The following is a 24,042-nucleotide window of genomic DNA, read 5'->3' as shown; positions in this document are numbered from 1 at the left end:
ATATTGATATGAAACAAAATATTCTGTATCAAAAAAAAATATGATGAGGGCTTATTGCCCTTTCAAATGATGATTATCAACTTTAGGTAAAACTATCACTTGTTCATATCAAATATTGTTGTAAATGCTTGCCCTCAAAATCAATATTATGTCGATTGAAACATGTCAACATATTTCAGAAAACCAGGGAAATAGGCACCTTATTTCCTGCATGATTTTTATTTATTTTGAGCCTAATCCCTCCGGGAGCTCTCAGACAACGCAGATGTATTGCAGCACAGCAAATTGCTGTTGTGATAAGACGTTTATTGAAATGTGTTTAAAGTGAATACTGTTGCAAATTTTCCCTTCGTTTCAGCTGCCTAATAATTGTTCTTTACCCAAGTATTTACTTCTTACTACACTTGATCTTCAACAACAGTAAGGATTAAAAATACATTGTGTGCTATTTGTAATTTGTAGATGTTCTGATCTTCCAAGGTAAAAATTGATGCGAAGGTCTGATATGGTAATAGTATAACTAATCTCCAGAAAAAAAAAAAAACAATTATGATCTGTTCTATTGAAATTGAAAATTTTGTTCCAATGGTTTTGTTCAACTGTGGTACGTAATAATAAAAGCTACTTTACTCGGGAAGTAAATTACTTTTTTTTTTCTATTTCTTTTACCATCATGATAATGTTTATAGTCACTGCTGATTTGCTTTCAATGTGATAAAAGCATAATGGCATATCAAACTTTATCTTAACTTGTAAGAAGAAAGCGTAGATACCTATTTCATATTTTTAAGACTTGCAAATATTCGAATGATTTCTGTAATGCTGTTGTCTTTGAGAAACAGATGTACACACATTTTTCCCTATAAACATTTAAGAAGATGTAAATCAGTCTCTGCATCTACGTTTCTGTCATGTCTATCTCAAAGTTATTCTACTGTGAGAATGTTTGCACCTCTGACAAGTCTGAGGTTTGTGTGTGTGTGTGTGTGTGTGTGTGTGTGTTTTGTGGGTTTTTGTACTTGATTGGTTGTGTGTGTGTGTGTGTGAGTGGTCAAGTTACACCTAAAAACATTAAAACCTGGATTCATACTTACCTGATAAATCATTGTTATTATTGTTGTTGTTGTTCAAAGAATTGAGGCATATTATCATTAGAAGTTTTAACCTTACGGACACAATTCATGCAATCAACCAAACATCAACAACTTATAACCATAAACAAAGTACACAATATTATTCTGTCTGTTTAAATCCTTTCATGTCAATGGAAACCGTTAGATAAATCAAAGAAAAGATAGATATTAAAATAGGAGTCTCAATATTAACACATGCGTGTATGTGTCTTTGAAACGAAGTGTATGTACAGATGTCTATACAATTCTTTTTTTTACCCATTTATTTTAGTGTTTTTTTTGCCAGTTCTCATACGGTCATAATAGTTGCCACTCATGCATTTTCATACTAAAAATTATACATATTTCAAGTTCATCTTAATTGTAGCACATGGCATAAGAAGTGTAATGAAAGCCATTTTCAGACTAAATGCGCGTCCAATTTTAATCTGGCTTCCAAACCCTCGCCTGTACTATTTCGCTATTCAGGATATTAACCACTTCAACGTCGAAAATAGTATAGTTTAAGGTGGTTTTGTCCTGCTAAGGATTTTCTCCTTCGGCAAAGGCCTTTGCCCGAACGGCGACTTCGTCGCCACGGAATTCAGTTGGCAAAGGATCTGAAAACCAGACAATACCAAATTGCGTTTGTTTAAAAGGGTAGAGCGCCACTACGACAAAATATTGAAAGGTTTGAATCAAAAGCGCGGCCGAGCCCGGCAGTGTAAACGGACTAAATTGCGGGGCTCGGCCTCGCAATTGAGGTTGTCCTTGGCCGCAGCTCGGCCGCGGCTCGGCCCAGCCCCGCACCGTAAACGGGGTAAATCGACTTAGTCGCACACGCACAGAATTTCCACTTAGTTTGTGTGACAGAAAAAAAAATGTGATCTGAATAATGTAGGCCCAAAAAAGTTCAACTAAGTATCTCATTATAACTTCCAGGTGCTATATTACATTCTTTTCTTTGTCGATCACGGATGACCGACATCTGATGACCCCAAGCGTATCACCTAACTCGTCTTCAGTGTGACGAGTCTCATATCTCGTTTTTTAGGTGATACGCTTTTAGCGTATCACCTATTGTGATTGTCAAAATCTTCCTTTCTTTCTTTTTATTCTTTCTTTCTGCCACATTTTGTGTCGTCAATATCTCAAGAATGACATTACGGAGTAACATGACATTTTCAGTCAATATGTCTCATGACAATATCTAGCCACAATAAGGTTTTCATGACAGTAACGTCTCTATGACGTCATCTAGGCGCCATTTTGTGATTTTCGGACCATGTTACATGATCGATCATAACTTCATAACTAAAGGTCATTTCTGTATCATTTTTTGTGGACATAAAGTTCAGGTCACGCTCTATCTTTCCTTCTCCGATGCTAATTACCTAGGACGTCATCTAGGACGCGTAAGCGCGCGTCAAACTTTTAAAAGGCTCAAAACAACTTTCCAATGCGAAATCTCGACGTTTTAGACAATTTTAAGCGTTTCAAACAATTTTGCGCATGCGCATCCGTCCGCGCGTTTTCGCGCGCACAGCGCGTAAGCAACATGAAAATGCACATTTTTTTGACAGATTTGGATTCCTGATACATTAAGTAACAATATCCATTGATTTCCGATCAATTTTGACCTGTAACAAAGGAATGCGCTGGCGTCAAAGTTGAAATTTCGTGTTCGCGTCTATGTGGAAATATAGCGAAAAACATGTCTTTGTTTATTTCGCCATAGCTCTTTAAAACGTCCGGTGACCCTATGTTTTTATTGCGTATTACAAAAGCATATGAATTGGAAATAACGTTTCAAGTATCAATATTTCCCTAAATACATTATGACGTCATCATATCGTCGTCTGAAATCAAAAAAGTGGAATTAATTTTTTGAGGTACTGTTTCTGACATTCATTTGCTCTTATCTCTCTTATTTAAGCTCAATATTATCCCAAATTCAGATATATTGTACTTTGAAGATTTGCCTTTCAAGTCCATGTCATGATTTTGGAATTTGATGACGTCATTATACTTTAAATTGTGATTAAAGTTAAAGACTCAAAATCGGACAAGTTTACGTGTAATGTCTATGGGAGGTGATTTTCTTTTAAACCATGCATTGACTTGACAACGTTTAAGTACCTTTATCTCAGCTGATTTTGCTCCATTTCCTCTGAAACTTAAATATATGTTGTAGCTCAGACAATAAGCTGCAGTGATCATGCATTTTATATTTTCAAATCTCCTCATCAGGTCGACAATTTTGTAGTTAAAAGGTGAAAATGAGAATGCAATCTGTACGGAACGATTCCCGATTGTTCTTTGGAACTGTATATTGGTCGAATCCACGCGGCCACTTGTGGGAAGTTGGATAGCGCCATCTCAGTCAGCACTGTCACGATAGTATTATCATATATTTAAGTTTCGCATAGGATCTTCAGGACAGCCGTGTGGCGTACTCGCTTAGCGCGCTGGGTGTTCATAACGCCATACCGGAAGGCGAGAAGTTCGACTCCCGCAGGAGTTTTCTCTTACTTTTTTTTTTTCTTTTTTTTCGGCAGTTCAGCTTTGCTCCGATGTCATTTATCATATTATCTTATCAAGTGTACGTAACCCGTGAACACGGCTGCTCTATTTCCCTTGTTTTGTATTGGAGTTTGGAGATTGGGTTTGCTTCATTAATTTTGTCACACTTAATGTTGTAAATTGCCCCTTGTTACAGTGTCCCGCTTGCCACCTTTCGTTTGCTCTTTCTTTTTCTCTTCATTGGTTATTGTTATACTGTAACAGGATAGGTAGGAACATGTACGTTTAAATAACTTGCAGGAATGGGAGCTGAATTGATTAACTCTAGTCCAGGTGTATGGCGTCTCGCTCATCTCTTTGAAATTCCAGGTTGTTATTGTTTGACCTAATAACGGAGTTGTATACAGGCTTTATGTTGCTATAGAGGTATCTTGTGCCACATGAGTGGAAGGCATCACTGTTTAGTGGTAGTAATGAACTTTTTCATGTTGTATATGGTATAAAGATATAAATTTCACATCCAATCTTCGGGACAGCCGTGTGGTTTTATAGTCACTTGGCGCGCTGCATGGTCATTACGCACCACCTTAGGACGAGATGTTTGAGACCCGCAGGACGCTATTATTTTTTTTTCTCTCTCTTTCTTTGTTTTTCTTTTGGCAGTTCAGCTTCATTCCGATGTCATTACCCCACGACACACAGTCACTCAAGTTCCCCCTTTTTTTTGTCGGAGGCTGGAGGTTGGATTTGCTTCATTTATCATACGTAATGTTGTAAATTGCCCTTGGTATACAGTGCCCCGCTTGCCACCTTTCGTTTTCTCTTTCCTTTTCTCTACGTTTGTTCCTGTTACACAGCACAAGACAGGTCTGAAAATAATTTACATAACACAACTGGAGCAGGAATGGCAACTGAATAAATTAACTCTAGGCCAGGTGTATGGCGTCTCGCTCGTCTCTTTGAAATTCCAGGTTGTTATTGTTTGACCCAATAACGGAATTGTAGACAGGTTTTATGTTGCTAATAGGAACATACGTTAGAGTGCTTTTTGTTGACTTTTCATCAGCCTTTAACACCATTGTTGCCCACTCTTTGGTCCACAAACTGCAATATGATATGGAGGTCAGTCCTCTATTGTGTTCATGGATATATGATTTTATGACAAACAGAACACAAAGGGTACGTTTTGGTGACTGTTTATCACACCCCAGAACTTTAAATACAGGAGCCCCACAGGGATGCGTTATATCACCTATATTGTTCACGTTGTTAACTAGTGATTTTGTCTGCCCATCTACCTCAAACTGTCATGTAATTAGATATGCAGACGACACTTGTATTATTGGTCTCATCACAAATAATGGCGAAACTGTTTACAGAGATACGGTGAATAAGTTTGTTAAATGGAGTTCAAACACATCTGTAGTATTGAAGACTAAGAAGACCCAAGAAATGATCTTTTATTTCCGGAAAAGTTCTAGAACACAACATTTATCCCTGTGCAAAGACGTTGAACTTACTGAACAAATTGCAGAGTATAAATATCTCGGTACTGTTATTGACAAAGCTGAACTCGGACGTAATATTAGCAGACTGCAGTCTAATTGGAACCAGTGTTTGTATTTCCTAAGAAAATTGAATTCTTTTCATGTGAGGAGTCAAACGCTGTCTCTTTTCTACCAAAGTGTCATTCAGTCAGTGATTTGCTTTTGTTGCTTACCATGGTTCCATTGCCTAACGGCTAGGAACAGGGCCAAGCTGGAGAGGATTGTAAGGCATGCGTGTGAAGTGATGGGAGTCTCTGTCAGCTGTTTGGAAGATGTGGCGGAAAGGGCTGTCATTACAAAACTGCAGACCATTGTGAAGGATCCATCCCACCCCTTACATCGGGAGGTGGTTTTCAATAGGTCTGGTCGGATAAGGCTACCTAGGCTGCGGACTGATAGGTTGAGACGGTCATTCTTACCAAGTGCAATGATGCTCTATAACAGCAAATTTATCAGGTGAAGGTGGATAATGTTTGTCATGTAAACAATGTCTGACTCTTCATTGTACAGTTGAAGGGGAATGTACCCATGTGTGGATTTAGTCTGGCAATATACGGTAATTATTTGGAGATAAATTGACGAGTACATATAGCAGCAGGATGATGATACTATTTTCTCTAGTTTTAAAACATTGTAGAGTGATAGTATTTTTACATATGTACACACGACATACACACGTGAGCACATACAATACACACAACACATATACAAACACATAACAGATTTTCATACACACACTTGCACACACACACACACACACACACACACATATATAGATGCACCCATACTTATTGACACACAAAATATTTGGTTTGAATAATATAAGGCGGTATATGAGAATATAATTATTACACGTTTTGTTACTTTTTATTTGTATCACACTGCTAGAAGCTATGTATTGCATAATTACAATCATGTATTGATTGTAGAGGAGCCGTGTTTATGTGAGTGTGCTGTACTCTACTGTACCACTGTGGACACATGTACATCAATATACATGTATATATCACTATCAATGTATCCCAAGTTTTGTATCATTATCTTTTTTTTTGAGGATATAGGATATATATGTAGAATACATAGATATGCTGTTTTCATTTAAATGCCTGGCATCATGGGCATATTTGTATTCTGGATACAGGGGTGTAATAATCTGGCATTTCTGGTGATGTATAAGTTTTGTTTGTGTGTTCATAATATGACAGGATTGGATTTTTCAGGGTATTTGATATTATATCGGTATATAGGAAAGTATATGTATTTCTACCCATGTGCATGTTTTATACACACACTCACATACACACACGCACACGCACACACACACGGGCACGACACAAACACACACATACTTAGTTTTTTAGTGGATGATATTTACATATTGTAATATACGGGTATAATAATCTGTCAATTTTTTGGTGATGTAAAGTACTGGTTTGTACGCATGTTTATTATGTTTTTTATATCCCTATTTTGGCAGCAGTTATGGATTTTAACATACTGTACATGCTGTGTATCTCCTATCTCCTTTATCAATGTATAGACATGTTTGAATAACGTCCCTGCACATGTACGTGTACTGTGCATTTTCTCTCAATTGATGCAGACATGTGCGCACATGTTTCGGGACAGGGGAACGGGAAGTTTGATACGGTTTTGTGTCTATGTTGTCTGTGTGGGTATGTGTATGTGGTATGCTTTTGCAGTGGGTGGATATGTGTTAGTGTTTTGTGACGCTGTGGGTGTGGATATGTGTAGGGGTATGTACAGCCGCGAAGCTACTATAGTAGCCCTATGGTTCAGCTGTACACTTGTGATGTGGGCGTGTTTGAGACGTGTGTAGGTGTGGGTGTGTCTCTGTGTGTGCGTTTGTGTGTGTGTGTGTGTGTGTGTGTGTGTGTGTGTGGTGTATGGGTTTGCGTGGATTGTTTTTTAGTGTTTGGTGAGTGGTGTCCCGAGCCATGCGTGCTTTTTGCTTTCATTAACTGAGGTTACTGAGATAAATTGCCGGAACCAGAATCTCTTGTACACGTGTAATAAGACACAAGTCATGTACATGTGCAGGGACCAAGTGCAATATTTTGATTATTACAATACATGCACTTGATGTACTTTGTTTAGTGTTATGTTACTTGTCTTTCAGTAATGTATACATATATATTTATTTTCCTTTACATGTGAAATTTTTAATGGAGACTGTTGTAAAGATTTTTATGCCGTAGTGCATGACAATAAATGATTTGAATTGAATTGAATTGAATTGAATTGAATTGAATTGAATTGAATTGAATCGAATAAGACCAGGCGAGTTAATGGTCGGCATATTGCATGGTTTCATCATACGCCCTGCTTGAGAGAACTAAATAGCGTTTAACAGTATTCTTTTAGAATATATACATTCAAGTTTTTTCAGAGCGTAAGTCATGAGTAGTATGGTATGTGCCCCCAGAAGGTGAATTGCGTTTTTTTTTCCTGTGGTTATACCGCGGAAACAATAGAATAATCCCCGAGAACAAAAGAATCGGAGGACGAGAACAATAGGCGGCTTCATTTTCAGCGGTTATGTGGAATGAAGAGAACAATAGAACTCGATGGGAGAACAATAGGCGGCATTCCATTTGGTGGTTATGTCCAGGACCAGCATCCAACTGTATCACGACAAATCTGGACAGGTGTACGCGTGGCTGGGAAAAGGTGACGCGTACACAGTTTGAGTGTTGTTAAATACATAATTTACATTATTTTGCAGATGACCCCAAAACCCAGCTTGTGCTTCAAAATGGTTCTTGAATGTGAGATAGGGATATTAAAAAAAAAAAACAACTAATATACAAATTATAATCATTAGGCCTATAATCAACATTACGTATTATTAAATATATACAGTGTGAAGAATAGTTATGATGAAATTATTTGTATACCAAACCGTCTTGATTTATGTTTTAGTGAGAACAATAGTGACATCTCCCTATATTTTAGGTTTTGTTGCGAAATAATTATATGGTAGCATGTTTTAGTGATACAACTGACCTACACGTATGCATCGAATGTTACAACTCGAACATATTTTTGAATCACTGCTCCCATTGGCATAGTCTTCAGCATATTCTAAATCGCAATACTGGTTTATTGTCAAGCTCTGGTCAATGTATTCTGTCAAGGCATGGAAGTTCCCTCTTTTGGCATTGGTAGGTCGAGCGATACCATTCTAGCTTCTTACATGGTATGATGCACGTAAGGTGCTAATGTTGTATTATCGATCTATACACATGTGTTACCAGTCAAACAAAACGAGTGAATGTATTCACTAATTGACCCATGACGCAAACAAATGAAGCAAATAATAATCAACGCGAACTCAAAGTCCCTGTCAACATCATTTTGTTTTCTTCAACAAACAGAAATCACGTGATTATGAAAGTGGGTTTGACAATATTGGAAAGTGAGATTTGGTTCTTCCTACGTGGTATTCTTTTTGCACTGACAGTCTTGTTGCGCACGAAGAAACGAGAACATCTGAGTACGAGCAGCATGGCTTCTAGGTGTAGTGTAGCTATTTGGCCTACAGTATCAAATGTGGCACACGGGTGGTTTCCACCATGGCACATAAGGAGATATATAATAATAATAAGGTCTTATTTACCCAGGGTAGCCTCTTCAGTGTTGCCACTGCTCTAACAGAGGGCCCTGTCATTACTATTACCCTAGCGTTGCCAGGTACCCATTTATACACCTGGGTCGAGAGGGACATGGTGGGTAAAACATCTTGTCCAAGGACGCAAGCATTGGGCGGGACTCGAACTCTGGTCATTCGATCGGGCGTCGAGAGTCTTATCCACTATGCCACAGCACCCCACCCTCACCCCATTGAATTGAATTGGATTGAATTGAATTGAATTGAATTGAATTGAATTGAATTGAATGAATACAGTCACCTTTCTTTTTCCATTTTTCAACATTTCAAAGAGAGAGGAGGGGGCGTGATTGTAGATACCATCCCCTCCTCATTGCGGTGGGGATGGGGATTTATCCCCCCCCCCCCCAAAAAAAAAAACCCGGATTGACGCCAATTCCTAGAATACTGCACCAACTTATGACAGAAATCAAGAATGTATGTTGCAGTGATTTTCCATGTGTCACGGTACAAAATTGGGGTAAATTTGTCACCTGAAAAATCGGTTACAGCTCGTTATTCCGAAGGTTCGTTATTCCGAAGGTTCTTTAGTCCGAGAGTTCGTTATTCCGAAGGTTCGCTAATCCATAAATGTGATGAGGTTTGTTATTCCGAAGGTTCATTAGTCTGAAAATGAAATAAGGTTCGTTATTCCGAAGGTTCCTTAATCCAAAAATGAAACAAAGGTCTTTATTCCAAAGGTTCGTTACGGACCCTGTAACATTTCGGATCAACGAACCTTCGGAATAACGAACCCTATTTCATTTTCGGATTAACGAACCATCGGAATAACGAACCTTCGGAATAACGCCACACATTTTCGGATTAACGAACCCTTTTTCATTTTCGGATTAACGAACCTCTAGGTATAGGGAATATGTGTGTTTCGGATTAACGAACCTTCGGAATAACGAACAGCACCCGAAAAATCTTCCCAAACACTTGACACCGCTATTTCTACGTCAAACAAACATGGAACACCAAATAGATTGCAAGAGCTACTACAAAGGGGCGACCTCCCTGGGTGCACACCATTCATTCCTCTCATGATTCGAGTCCACCCATGAAATACCTGCCATATATCAACAGTCATGTTCTTTGCTTATCCGTTGCTTAGTTACCTGAGACACCAACCAACCGCCCTCGTGACGTCCATGATAATGTGCAAATCAATGCATTGTTAATGTTTTCATACGGCAACGTTATCGCACCCATTGCTATAGTGCGTACTCAAGCATTCTTTCCCTGCAGCACAAAAACATCCAGTTGCCACACGTTTTTTGTTTGTTTGTTTTGTTTTGTTTCTGTAGTTTAGCCAGAGAAAGATTTTAAAGTTATATTTTAGGATTTAAAGTAATGCATAATTCATTTCAAATTGACTTTCGAAAGCTTTATAGATATTGTAAAGAAAACACATTTTCTGGAAAAGTGTAAAACCTTATTTCATGAGAAAAAGAGGCTCGAAAGTATAAAATCTGTACAAGATCGTACCAGCTGTGCAATGAACTGGATCAAGAAAGGGTTACGCCATTTCCTGACCCACTTCATCTGACACACTCTTACTGACACACTTTTTTTGCCATTCATTTTGTACACGGGGCAGTTTTGATGAGACAGCCTCTGTTATTGGCTACTGTGCTAATGAATATTCAACAGCCTTACGATTTTTTTTTTCATAATGAGTCACTCGGTCTCATGCTATTGACTTTAATACGCGTGGTATCGTGATATCGATCTCCTCAAGGGGGTCCATGACGATAATAAATATCTGATTACCTGTGTGTGTCGAATTGCGTTATGGTGCCAGTGAGTGTGGCATAACTTCTGCAGGTTTCCTGTCCATTTCTCTCTCTTTTTCTCTCTTTTGCTTTCGTATCATCTTATCTCTGTTATTCTTAGAGTACAATCGTACTACCACAAGTGTTTTCCCCCCATTTTTTGAAGTGATTATCTCGTTTGCAACAATTTAGAGGTGAGTTTTTGTTCGAGTGTTTGTTGAGTTTTTTGATTGAACACGATGTAGATTATCTACGTGTGTGAGAGAACATTCATACTTTGTATGGTACCCACTCGTTTGTTTCCGTGTGCATTTTTACCGTACAGTGTCTTCATCGTTCGTCTTCCAAGCAGCGGGTTTTTACCCTGGTTTCCCTCAACGTAGTTTTTTACCTCAAATTTTTTTTGCGGTGCAAGATATTCAGTGTATTTTTTCTACGGTAAAATGCCATCGTTGAGATCTCCGTGTATTCATTACTAGTTTTCCACCTCCGTTTCATTTTGTGTACAAACTAACATTGATCTAAAGTCTAACGTAGTTAGCTACAAAGTCTGCGATGTCTGTACGTTTGCTGATGTGTTTTTGTGAGCTGGGAGTGACTATGGTGGGAATGATATTCAGGGTGTTGCTGTAGTTGAGATGATAGCGATGATGATCATAATGATTCTGGTGATGATATACGAACCCTTTTGATGATGCAATTTATTTCGTGTGACCATGACGTTGATGATGGCGAGAACGACACGAGTAGCCTAGCCCTAGGCCAAGGACGAGAGTGACACTGTCCACGGGGGCTGTTGTTCGCTCATGCACAGGAGTGGTCTAGAGACCTGCATTTCATCATTTTTTTTTAACCTTTTGGTTGTTCACTTGGGTTAGTGCTCCAAAAATTCGTTTCTCTAAAGAAACTCAACCAAAAGGTTGCATCAGGGCTATTCTTTAGTAAATATTAGATCTACATGGCGATGCTAATTTAGTTTTCATTTAGATTTAGAACTCGATGATATGTCATTTTCTTTGCTCATTTTTCAAATAATAAATTATTTAGAACTGTACTTAAATTCTGATGTACTGCATTCACCATTGTAAATATCAATAAAAAAGAGCCCACTGAGCAGGTGTTTCATTCTATCATTTTCATTTCCTCCCTATCGTTTTGGTTTCCTTCCTGTCACTTCCTTCTTTGACCCTGGATGGAAGAAAAAAAATCCCATCTTGCCATGTAAAGACAGAACACATACCATCATGAAATATTATGACATTAGAATAGTTTTAAAAGATTATGTAAGTCATCAAAATTCTTGTGTGTGAAAATAAATAATAAATAAAAGGTGATTTCTTACAAAGCAGTTCTTTCAAATGTCCAACAGCCTCAGAACAGCTTCGATAATGAATCTAGTGAAATCTGAAAACTATCGTGGCAACAAGTGATATTGATAGGGATTTTTGTTTGAATTTGTCTAGTTTTATTGGATTAGGTCATGAAACTAAATGCCACCGATAAAATCACAATCGATCTCAATTTGAACAGAGGCAGTAGGGTAGGAATGACTCAGCAAACAGCTGATTATTTATGCGTCGTATCCATGGGCAACTGCGGAGTGACTGCAAGAAGACGCACGAAGTTTAAACTTGAGTAAAGAACTATTATTTATTATTAATTTTTTATTCAAAATATTTTTTCTTTGGATTGCAAAAAAAAAGTTAAAATATTTCATATTACGCTTCTGAAATGTATTATGAATATATTAAGTATTTTATTGTGATTTTATGAAGAATTAGAATTATTATGAATATATAAATACTAGACGGGCTGAACAATGAAGGCTAATTTTGCTCCAAGAATTTGCAGCCCACCGTACCTGCTGGTGGTGCATTCCTAGCGTTCTTGCCGCACTCTCCCAGCCACGTGCACGCATGCATGCAACAGTCACATAGAGTACACGTTTAGCTACTTCACCGATCTCACTCCTGATCTCTTGCAAAGAAAACCTTCACAAGTGTAGAAAATTCTCTCGAAACTAAGCCAGACATGAACTTGGAACATACATTACAGTGTCAAGACCTTTTCAGTGGACTTTGATTTCACTATTTGTCTGTTTAGCTCTTGAATGTACGACTTCGTACGTCCGATTTGTTTTTTTACCTCACCACGTTGCACGTGGTGCTGTTTTTTCAGCCCCATGCTTCCTCCATATGCACACATGTTGTAAACACACACAAGCCACCGGTGTGGCGGCAGAGAGCGTTCCGCGGCGTTTTTTGCTCTAAAACAGTATCCGCCGGTGTGCGTTTTTTTTAAAGACGGCACAGATTGGGGCATGGCGTGTGTTAAACCTATGGGAAAAACGTTGGGTTAGGGTTTTTGGTTATGGTTATGGTTAGGGTTAGGGTTAGGGTTGGGGTTAGGGTTAGGGTTAGGGTTAGGGTTTGATGGTTAGGGTTAGGATTAGGATTAGGGTTAGGTTTAGGGATAGGGTCCCCGATAGATTTTTAGTTTCCCCAATCTGTGCCGTCTAAAAAAAACACGCCGCCGGTGTAGCGGCAGATAGCGTTCCGCGGCGTTTTTTTTTGCTCTAAAACAGTATCCGCCGGCGGTTATCGTTTCAATCCGCGATTATCGTTCCGACGTGGGCTAAAATCTGCCGCGATAAGTTACGGCAGATACTGTACAGCGGCGGATTTTGTACATACCAAAGAGATTTTCCGCAGTGAGGAGAAAAATCTCTTTGGTACGTACAGACTACTACGTTGTATAGCGTTGCTTAACCTGCCGCGTGCACGTGATCTTCCAAGCCATACCATAGTCTTGAATATTCATTAGCACAGTAGCCAATAACAGAGGCCGTCTCATGAAAACTGCCCCGTGTACAAAGTGAATGGCAAAAAAAGTGTGTCAGAAAGAGTGTGTCAGATAAAGTGGGTCGGGAAATGGCGTAACCCATCAAGAAAGGACTTAGAATGATGCAACACAAAGAATGGAGGAATAATCAGATTAACCTGAAATTAATCATGCTTTATGAAGGAATTCCTCCTGACTAATTTTGTTCTAACGGATTTAAGAAGTTAAAAGGAGAACTGAAAAACGCACCTTATCATAATATAAGAAACAAACAAAAAAATTCAAAAGAAAGATAAAGTATTGTTCTTTCTAAAAGAAAGAAAACTACACGATTTACTAGCTTAACCCATTTCACAATTTTGAGTAAGTCAGTATGTGCAACTTTTTGTAGATTCTGTGATGCACGGTCACATTTGTTTGCGATTGGACTTTCGTATTTTCTAATATGCATCATGGAGGTCATTAAAGACATATCATCTTCTGTGCATGCACATTTTTGAAAATTTGATGAGAAATCTTAGGTATTAAAGAAAACAATATTAGAAACCTCTGGTAAATTTTGAACTCAAGAGGGTTTTTATTTGTTGAGTTACATTGACCGCTAAGATTCAAATATTTTTTTCGTACCAGGAAAAAAAAACAAAAACAAACAATCAAAATACAGTGTGATGCACTTATGTAGTTCACGTAAGTGGTGTGTTGCCATTAATTGCCATAAATCACATAGTTAAAGAAGCTAGTGAATTCTTCCTTTCTGACAGTTTTAACATGCATATCTTTTCTTTGAAGTATACGAATCATATCACCAACACAGGAGGATTAGTAAATATAGCTGTGTCTCGTACACAGAATACGTTACGGTGAGCAAGTGGTGCATTATTTGAATCTTAACGGCTAACATCCTTCAAATATTAAAGAAATTTTATAACTTTACAATAATCTTGTCATTCTGGTGGAATATATCATGTTCTGTGCTATTTTGGAAGGAATGAAAAACTGATGGCCCATCCTTAACTCTTTATGTGCCACGTTCGCACGTCCGACTCAGTCGACGGCGTGCCAACTTCGCATATTCTGCTCAACAAACAAAGCCGCCAAAACCGATCGATAAATCACTAATCACCGCTAATCCCGCGGCACAATGAAAGCGTCTCTCGTGCTTTTGTTCCTCTCATGTACGTCTTGCATTCTATGTGGTGATTGACTATCAAGCGGCGTTCCCAGCTAGATTTGCTCGTACATTCTAAGTTTTTGTCACGATTTTATGTGCAAAAGTTATGCCTTTACAATAATGTAGCAACTGGTCATTCAAAAGAAAAATTGAAAGTAGATTCGTCATACAATTTATATCGAGACAAAGCTTGGCAATTCTCTTTAACTTTGCCTACTAGTATGCCCGTCTGAACAGACATTTGTAGGAGTTATACAAATAGTAAAAACAGAATTCTTTCTCAGAGCATGACTAACTTCCTGTCTCAGAATAACATGGCACACAGGGGGTTTCCACCATGGCACATAAAGAGTTAAATCAATTGGATCACCCCGCTACCCACTGGGTTATCACAAATCTTAAAAAGTTTATTCATGATTAAAGGGGGGGGGGGTGGAAACAATTTCAATTCGGGTTCGGGAAGCCAAAGGGTAAAGATCACTTGCGTCATAAAGGACATATGTGACCGTGCACCTCAAAACGAACATAAAGTCGCACACACTGATTTTGCATGAGGTCTGAAAATAAGTGAAATGGGTCAACCTAGCCGAACTTGACTTTTTCATATTTTCTGAAAGAACGGGTCTTCTTTTACATTATGCTAAAATTTGGTATCATAAAACGGGCAGGAAATTGTGTTTTTTTAGCAGTTTATCTCAACATTTTTGGTAGAATAGTGTGATTAGGTGTGCCTTTAATAGAATCCCTTTTTCATTTCTGAAAAACCTTGTCCACTCTTCACTTTCAAGTACAATAACTTTTGAAAGGATAGTGCTACTGCTTTGAAAGTTGTCATTAATCATGGACAGAACGCGTTAATGAATGAGGCATGCCTAATTTCAGTTTAATCTGATAATCTCTTCATTGTTGTTACTCTGGTGGTTTACTTCCTGTTTTTTGTCCCATTCATCGCACAGCCAGCACGGTTTGGTAAAGATTAAGCGCTTGAATAGACACTGTACTTCAGAGCCTCTTTTCTCCGTTCACACTTTTCCTGAGTTTGTGCTTTCTTTCCAATATTTAGATAGGTTAGGAGAGTCCATTTGATTTAAGTTATACATCATTTTAAAGCTTAAAGTCTGCTCTTTCAGAATGTGGTCTTAACTAAAAATTCATGTCTGGCGACTTTTTGTTTGTTTTGAGGTGCAGGGTCACATATATTAAAGGGATGGTACAGTATTGGTGGAGATGAGAATTGGGCTTTTAACTTTTTGCGAGATACCAAGAAAACACTTATGATATAGTACAGAGCACACCATTTTAAGAGGAATTCAAAGTTTATTTGATGAAAATCAAAAAAATTTCACTTATAAAGTAGACCAGCCAAACCTCAAAAAAAAAGGCTCTAGATAAGGATTCGACGGCATTTTTTGTTAATGCTCCGTTCTCATACTGAAAGTCTTGCAAAAATACTAAGGAATAGCGTACGGCCGGATGTCAAGCGTACTTTTGCCGAAAAATGTCATTTTTAGCCCAAAATTCAGAAGCATGTAAAAAATCACGATTTTGATTTTTTGCTTGCATTCAATTCATATTTGAAGGATCATGAGTTTCACTTGTCCCTTTCAATGAAATTGCAATTTAAATGTGTTTCCTTAGCATTTTAAAATGTCATTTTGTACAGCCATATATGGGGCTCTCAAATGTTTGGGTGTTGTTTTCTCGAAATAATATTCACAGATTAATTAACGTTCTGTAAAGTTTGTTTTTCCAAGCTAATTAGATGATCTTCCAAAAGTAATTTAATGTTTTATAAAACTACAAATGCTTCTTTATTTGAATGTGTCGATATCATTTCTAGTTTTCTTGAAGAAATTTTTACTTTTAATAAAAACTCTGAACATGTTCGAACTCAGAAAATGCATTTTCGAGCATTTTCCAGTAGCCCCGCGCGGCTTGTGTGCGCGCAAATACTTAATACGTGTGCGTACGTCTATTAGCTACAGGTAAAATCTCTCGCGCGAGATCGAGAGCAGCATGTTTCGGTCGTTGAGTTGGAAACGTGGTGACTAAAAAAGGGACTATTTCCTTCGAATGTAAGTATCAATTAGTAAATAAATACATAGTTCTTTATTACACTGTATAAGGGGACTTTAAAATCTGTTTTGATCTAACAGTTAGATATACAACTTTGATCTGAGACTTGGTAAATATCAAGATTCAAGCGCTAGTAGAATCTAACGTTAGGCCGATGTCTTATGACTGTATATCGCACCGATCCCGTGGGCATGTCTACCAACCCCCGGGCCGCCGCCCGACCGTGCCGGCGGTGCTTGTTAGTGGAACACCGATTACTAGTATTCCGTAAGGCACGTCTTTACGGTGCGAAAAATGGCCTACATTTATCGGTCTACGTCTAGATTTAAGTGTCAAGTTCGTTCGATCTAGGTTTCTAATCTATGGCTTCATCACATGCAGTTAGACTGAATCCTCGTCTAACGTTAGGTCTAATCTATCTAACGGTTACACTCTCTCTAACCGTCGACATTTGCTATCGTTAGGGGTTCGGGATACTGTTCAGTGTTAGATGTAGGCCTACGGCTATGCCTGTTATGCCAAACCCAAAACAATTATTCAATGGAGCTAGGACCTAATCACAATAGCACTAGAACTAGCAGTTGTATAGACAGTACAGGCCCACTACTACTAACGTTAGATATATTTGTAGGGCTAGAGCCAGGTCCAGGGCAAGGGACTGTAGTATACAGAAGGTGTACATGTGATGTATATGTAGACTAGATCTTCGAACGTTTAGAGTCTAATCAAATAGTAGACCTGTAAGCTGTATAAAATCTAGCGGGTCTGAAGTATAAATAGCTGGCGTCTAGAATTAGAATCTAACCTTAGTCAAGATCTGGGCCACTGATTCTACCTTACGTTAGAGGTTTCTAGTAACCTACTAGATATCTAGGCAGTTTTGTTATAAAGACCCAGCTAACAAGACCTAGCTAGACCTAAGTTTAGACATCTGGACAGAGGTTCTAAAATCTATGCATGATCTAACGTTAGGCTAACTTTTGATCGAAGTAAAAGTTCACGTGAGATCTAACATTTCTATTTCTATCTTGATCTAACATTAGAATATCCTAACATTAGCTGTAGCATTAACACTAATACTAGTCTCTAGAGCAGAGGTTTAAGGTTGACTCCACTCTTTATGGTACTGTAGACCTACATGGGTTTAGAAAAAGAGTCTAGGATTTAGGCCTAGGTGTTTTATATATAAAAGCTCGTCTACAACAAATAAGTGATCTTGCCATTCGAATACTGAGTATGCCCGAAAGAGAGAGAAAGAGAAAGTGTTCAGTCCTGACTGCCAACCTCTCCTAATCTGTGAATCATTTACATGTACTCTTCTAGTTTACAAATAGCCCGACTAGACGCTGTAAGTATGCTGTCGCGACGTACCTACGTACAGCGACTGGGCTGTGTATAATAGTTTACAAATAGATCTAGTAAAAAGAACTATTTAGAAATGTCTTTACTCATAAGTACCAACTTCTCATGTTAATGTCTCATAGAATAGAGGTTCATTTGAAAAAAAAAATGTAAATATTACATTTTTAATGGATCGTTTATACTGACTCACTGAAACCTGAATATTTTTCTTCTTCTTTTTTAAATTTTCAAAAAGCTAAAAAAAATCACATCTCAATAAAAGATATATATATATATATATATATATATATATAGTTATAATTGATTTGCATGGGGAATAAAGAAAATTATGTCAATGCCAAGATGCCTTTTCAAAATAATCAAATTTCAGATTATTTTTTTTTTGTTCACTGTTAGCTTATAATGCTCTGCTTTAAAGATGAAAAAAAAAAATATTTGAGTCATGTTGATTTCTGTTTTCAGCTAGATGTACCAACAAGTGGACAGACTGAGTCTTGTCTTCAAACTTCGCCAGAGAGAGACATATCCTGACTTGCCAAAATCTAATTGTAAAGTCTGAGCTCTTTCTACCTGCAACAAAGTGCAGAACAACCAGAAGGTAAGAAACGGTAAATGTCTGAAATACATTATAGCGGTCTAATTTCAAATATCTTTTAAATACTAAGTTACTAAGTGTTGATTATCAAATGTATCAGCTCAGTGCCCAGTTGAAAATAATGGCAAATCTAAATACATTCAGTATTGAATATTCCTGTTTCCATTTGAATAAGTTGTAACAAGGATATTTTCACTTTGACAGTTGCATTACAATACAATGTACAAGTACTTTGCAGACAAAGAGAGGAGCAGAATTTTATATCTCCATTTATATATAAAGGGGAGCAAATCTATGATCAAATGTGTATTCTTGTTTTCTTGTAAATTCATTGCATGTTCTATTGCAGAGGATCATATGAAAGAGCAGTACATGTATTCTATCCACTGAAGAGGAGATGATATAGAAATCAAACATAAATGTAATCAAGTAAGATATTATATGCAATGGAATATTTCTCAACCATGTCAATTGGAAATGGCGGTGGCACAAGTGTTTAATGTGTGCACAGATGAAAATACGTCTGTAGTCTCAAATCAATTTACTTTCCATTATCTATGTTGCGTTAAGTATGACGTAAAGGTAATATATGCTGTGATGTATTGTTCTTTATTTTTATCAAGGTGTCAGCAACAAATGGACGTGCTGAGTTTGAGATCACATTCACTAGAGTGAGGGGGAGATAGAAAGATGTCTTGACTGCGATGTAAATGCCCTTTCCAGCTCATAAGTAAGTGTCAACGATTTGAAATTTGGAATATGTGACCGTGCACCTCAAAACGAACATAAAGTCGCACACACTGATTTTGCGTGAGGACTGAAAATAAGTGAAATGGGTAAACCTAGCCAAACTTGAGTTTTTCATATTTTCTGAAAGAGCGGGTCTTCTTTTACGTTATGCTAAAATTTGGGATCATAAAACGGGCAGGAAAGTGTGTTTTTTTAGCAGTTTATCTCGAACATTTTTTTTTAGAATAGTGTGATTAGGTGTGTCTTTAGAATCCCTTTTTCATTTCTGAAAAACCTTGTCCACACTCTTCACCTTCAACTCCAATAACTTTTGAAAGGATAGTGCTACTGCTTTGAAAGTTGGCATTAATTATGGACAGAATGTGTTAATGAGGCATGCTTAATTTCACTTTAATCTGATAATCCCTTCATTGTTGTTACTCTGGCGGTTTACTTCCTGTTTTTTGTCCCATTCATTGCACAGCCAGCACGGTTTGGTAAAGATTAAGCGCTTGAATAGACATTGTACTTCAGAGCCTCTTTTCTCAGTTCACACTTTTCCTGAGTTTGTGCTTTCTTCCCAATATTTAGATAGGTTAGGAGAGTCCATTTGATTTGAGTTATACATCATTTTAAAGCTTAAAGTCTGCTCTTTCAGAATATGGTCTTAACTTAAAATTCATGTCTGGCGACTTTTTGTTTGTTTTGAGGTGCAGTGTCACATATTATCTCGTGAATTCAAACCGATTTATGCAAGGAAATCATATCCTAATCCACATACAAATGAGAGCATGATACAATTAAATATTTGTGTACAGGAATTACAGGTGTCAAGATGACTTCCATCCTATATAATTCATTTTCAGTAAGATATGGCTTTAGAGCATCAAAGATGATAATAACAATGACATGATTAATGTATTACATGTAATACAAATTAATGTTGACAGTGACCTGAAGATCCAAAATCTCATACTAAGGGATTCGTGAGATCATGATGATCTATTCTCTTTCATGATGATTGTGTTTGTTTTTGGTTGCAGTATAAGTACATGTATCCTGTTTTACTCATGAAAATGATAATTTATTTAAGTTTTCATTAATTATATTTTCGACCAGAATTAGCACAAAGTGGACAAAATGGACCCTGCAAACCACAGCCAACTACGGGCAAGAGAGAAAAAGAAAGAGACAGATGTCCTGACTACCAACTTCTAATCTGTGCATTCTGTACTCTATTTCGAAAAAAAAAATACGGGAGGTAAGCAATAATGCATGTAAAATGTAAACCCCAAATAGGCTGGCATATTTTGTCAACCCTTTGACATCTTCACCAAATTTTTGACTGTCGATCGTTCATTGGGCAGAAAATAAATGCATGTTTTGCTAAATGAATGCAGTACTGCATATGCATGTAGTCAATCACTCCAACAACCAAGATTCACATGACTTAACGCTGATTATTATTTTTGTTCAGCCTCTGTCAAAAGGGGGTTGCAGGAGTCTTTATGTTGTTGCAGTCATCCATTCCCACCGTGGCACATCTGTCCTATTCTCATCTTGCAATAACTTAACATGTACTCAGCAGATCATCTTCAAATTTGGTTTTATACAGAAGAGATAATTACCTGGGCCTTTTAGCATTTTAGTTTCTGTTGTGACTTTGCTGCTGATTGTAAATTATATGGAAACCCTGATTTCGATTGACTGTAGAGGATTGCTACCATGGTATTGTATTTACCTTTGGATGGCAAAGTTACCATAACCTCTTGTCAATTTGACTTTGATAAGTTATGAGGGTATTGATGTGAAAGCTCACAGGATTATTATATGCACAAAAGTGTTGAATGCATGACGCAAATCTCTCGTTTGAAGAGGCTACACCCCCGTAAATAATGCCAGTGCATATCTTGGCAATCAATGACTTAAAGTCAAAGATATAAAACACCTGTTTCTTGACCCTGGCCTAATCTAAGCATCAGTCATCGCCACAGAGCCACAGGAGGGGGGTGGGGGGGGGGGGGCACCGCGAGAGGAGGAGATTGTTTTGGTTTTGGCATGGGCTATGTAGCTCCATGGTGCGTGTGTGTGTGTACGTGTGTGTGTGTGAGTGTAGACATTCAGCGTATGCAGACAGAGCATGCCTGTACTGTAGTGACCGGAACTATTGTCATTCCATTTTGTCTCTCCCCTTCTCCCTCCCCCATCTCTCCCCCCTCTCCCTCCCTCTCTCCCCCTCGCTCTCCCTCTCTCTCTCTCTCTCTCTCTCCCTCTCTCTCTCTTTCTCAATGATCCAGTCAGCAGGCTGATTGTAACCAGGGAGGTAGTCTCACCTCCCCGTTGTAACTCACTGCCAAATAGCACATTGTCAGCACCGGCAAACTGGCAATGCTCTCCTTCTTATTCCTGTATTTTCGTTATTTACGGGTCAATTTTTTTCGTTCGAAATGTAAAATGGATGACCATAGAATTTCTCAATAGAATATAAAATTGAAAACTTTAGAAAGGATAGAGAAAATTGAGTTCACTTTGAATGGTCTGCCACAGGCAGATATCCTTATCATGCTCTTACGTAATACGACAGCTGCTGGAGTCATCAAACCCTGGCTTGGCCTCCAGGTTTGTCACGCCTGAGCAGAAAGTTTATTTGCAATGGACAAGTACTTCGACTCCCAACTCCCAAACGACAAATATGAAAGCGGTATACGCACCCCACTTTCGGAGGTGGAATTTGGGGTCTCGCCTCAAACGAGGGATTGACGGCATGGTACCTAAGTATCTAGTTGCAGTATCAGGCAAGCACTACCTTGAAATTCTTCTGAATGGAATAAAAAGCTTGATGGAAAGAATTGGATATTTGGATCATGAAAATTTTCTACATCTTATATTTCGTTTTGTACTCACGGTTAAATTGCTACAATTAGGATCTACTGTATAAAATATACTTTACCGTTTTAAGGACACACTACATATGGAGGAAATCAAGTAACCGTATATCTTTAGCGTATATGTCACTGTGTCTTCACCAAAGATTAAGATGCCCATGTCACTTTTCTCATCAAGTAAAGACAGATACACCATTCTTTTTTTTTCTCTCTCTCTCTTTCTCCTCAGAAACAACCCTGCCAGTCTATCCAGTCGGCATCCAGATTCCGTATGAAGGATGTCATTAGAACCTGAACTTACATGTGGAATGCATCCATCTAAACTTCTCAAATGTAATCACAATGTGCTTTCAGGACTGTTATAGAAGTTGAATACAGCTGTACATATGAAAGACTTGTGTATATATTAGGAATTTCTACTAATCCAGATTAAATGCTTCTTTTCTAATCTTTGGTGTTCTTTTTTTCTTTAGTGATGAAGTAAAACAAGGCCTGATATTAAAATGTGCACAACACTACTTTGCAAACAGAATTTCCAATATGATTTGATATAGATCTTCTTCCAATTTTGATTGCAGCATTATAGGGATGAGGGATGGTCTACTTTTGGTTGAGATGGGGGCTGAGATGGAGATTTTGTGAAATAATGAGAACCCTGTTATGAAATAGTAAAGAGTAAACAATACCAAGAGGAATTCCAAATTTATTTGCCAAAAATTGGTTTTGAAAAGGCTGAGATGTAAAAAAACAAAGAGGTCCTAATATAAGGGTGGCGCCCACTTTTAATTATCATCATTCTGTGTCACTTATATAACAATTTCTCGGCCGTTTCAAAACCAACAACTTCAATCAAACAAACTTAAAATTACTATAAGTTATTTTTAATTTGCTTGCAAAAAGTTAAAGTCTGAGTCTCCATCTCAACCAAAACTATACCATGCCTTCGAGACAAACAGTTACAAGCCGCATACTAGTAGTTCATGGAAAATGGTCTGTTATTTACTTTGGAGCCCAAACGCCAACATTTTAATCCTGTCAGAATGGAATGTCTTTTGTTTTTGTTTTGAGGGGGGGGGGGGTCAACAAAAGGGAAGTGAACTTTGCCTTTCTTCATCAGATGGAGGAAAATATAAGACATGTTGGTCAGAAAAAAAAAAGAAAAAAGTGCACGTTGAAGTGCTTAAAAAGAGAAAACTTCACAAAGGAACATTTGGTGAATCTAAAGGGAACTAGCACAGAGCATGTTTTTTTTTTCTAATTTAAGATATAAAAGACATAAGTAATAGGTTTCAATCCAAACACCAAGTACAAGAAGTAGTGAAACGAATATGATCTGGTCAAAATGTATGTTTGGCCAGTTTTTTTTTTCCACATGTGCCATAATTGTCATGATGTTGGTAATACTGTAATATATGTTAGCTATTCAGGGCCCCAGCAATGTATTCTGGTACTTGGAATAAGGGGAAGTATTAGAAGGAAGCATTACCCATGCGTGTTGGAGAGGTGATTTCTTTTTTTCTTCACTGAGAGACGAATACTCAGTACAGATATCTTATCACACTGGTCTGCAGAACACAAAAATAATATCAGACTAAAAGTAGAATTTAAAAAAATTGGCAGTCATCATTCAAATTCAGTTGTACAGTGACGAAAGTTCAATGCAACAGCATACAGCCATAATTAGCTAAGATATGTAACCACAAACTGTGAAAAAGATAGAGATATTGAAATACTGCCTAAAGAAAAAAATATT

The sequence above is a fragment of the Diadema antillarum genome, unplaced genomic scaffold (assembly GCF_040938485.1).
Source record: "Diadema antillarum isolate AM-2024a unplaced genomic scaffold, OU_Dant_1.0 seq00001846_RagTag, whole genome shotgun sequence".
NCBI lineage: Eukaryota > Metazoa > Echinodermata > Echinoidea > Diadematoida > Diadematidae > Diadema > Diadema antillarum.
This window is presented reverse-complemented; position numbering follows the sequence as displayed.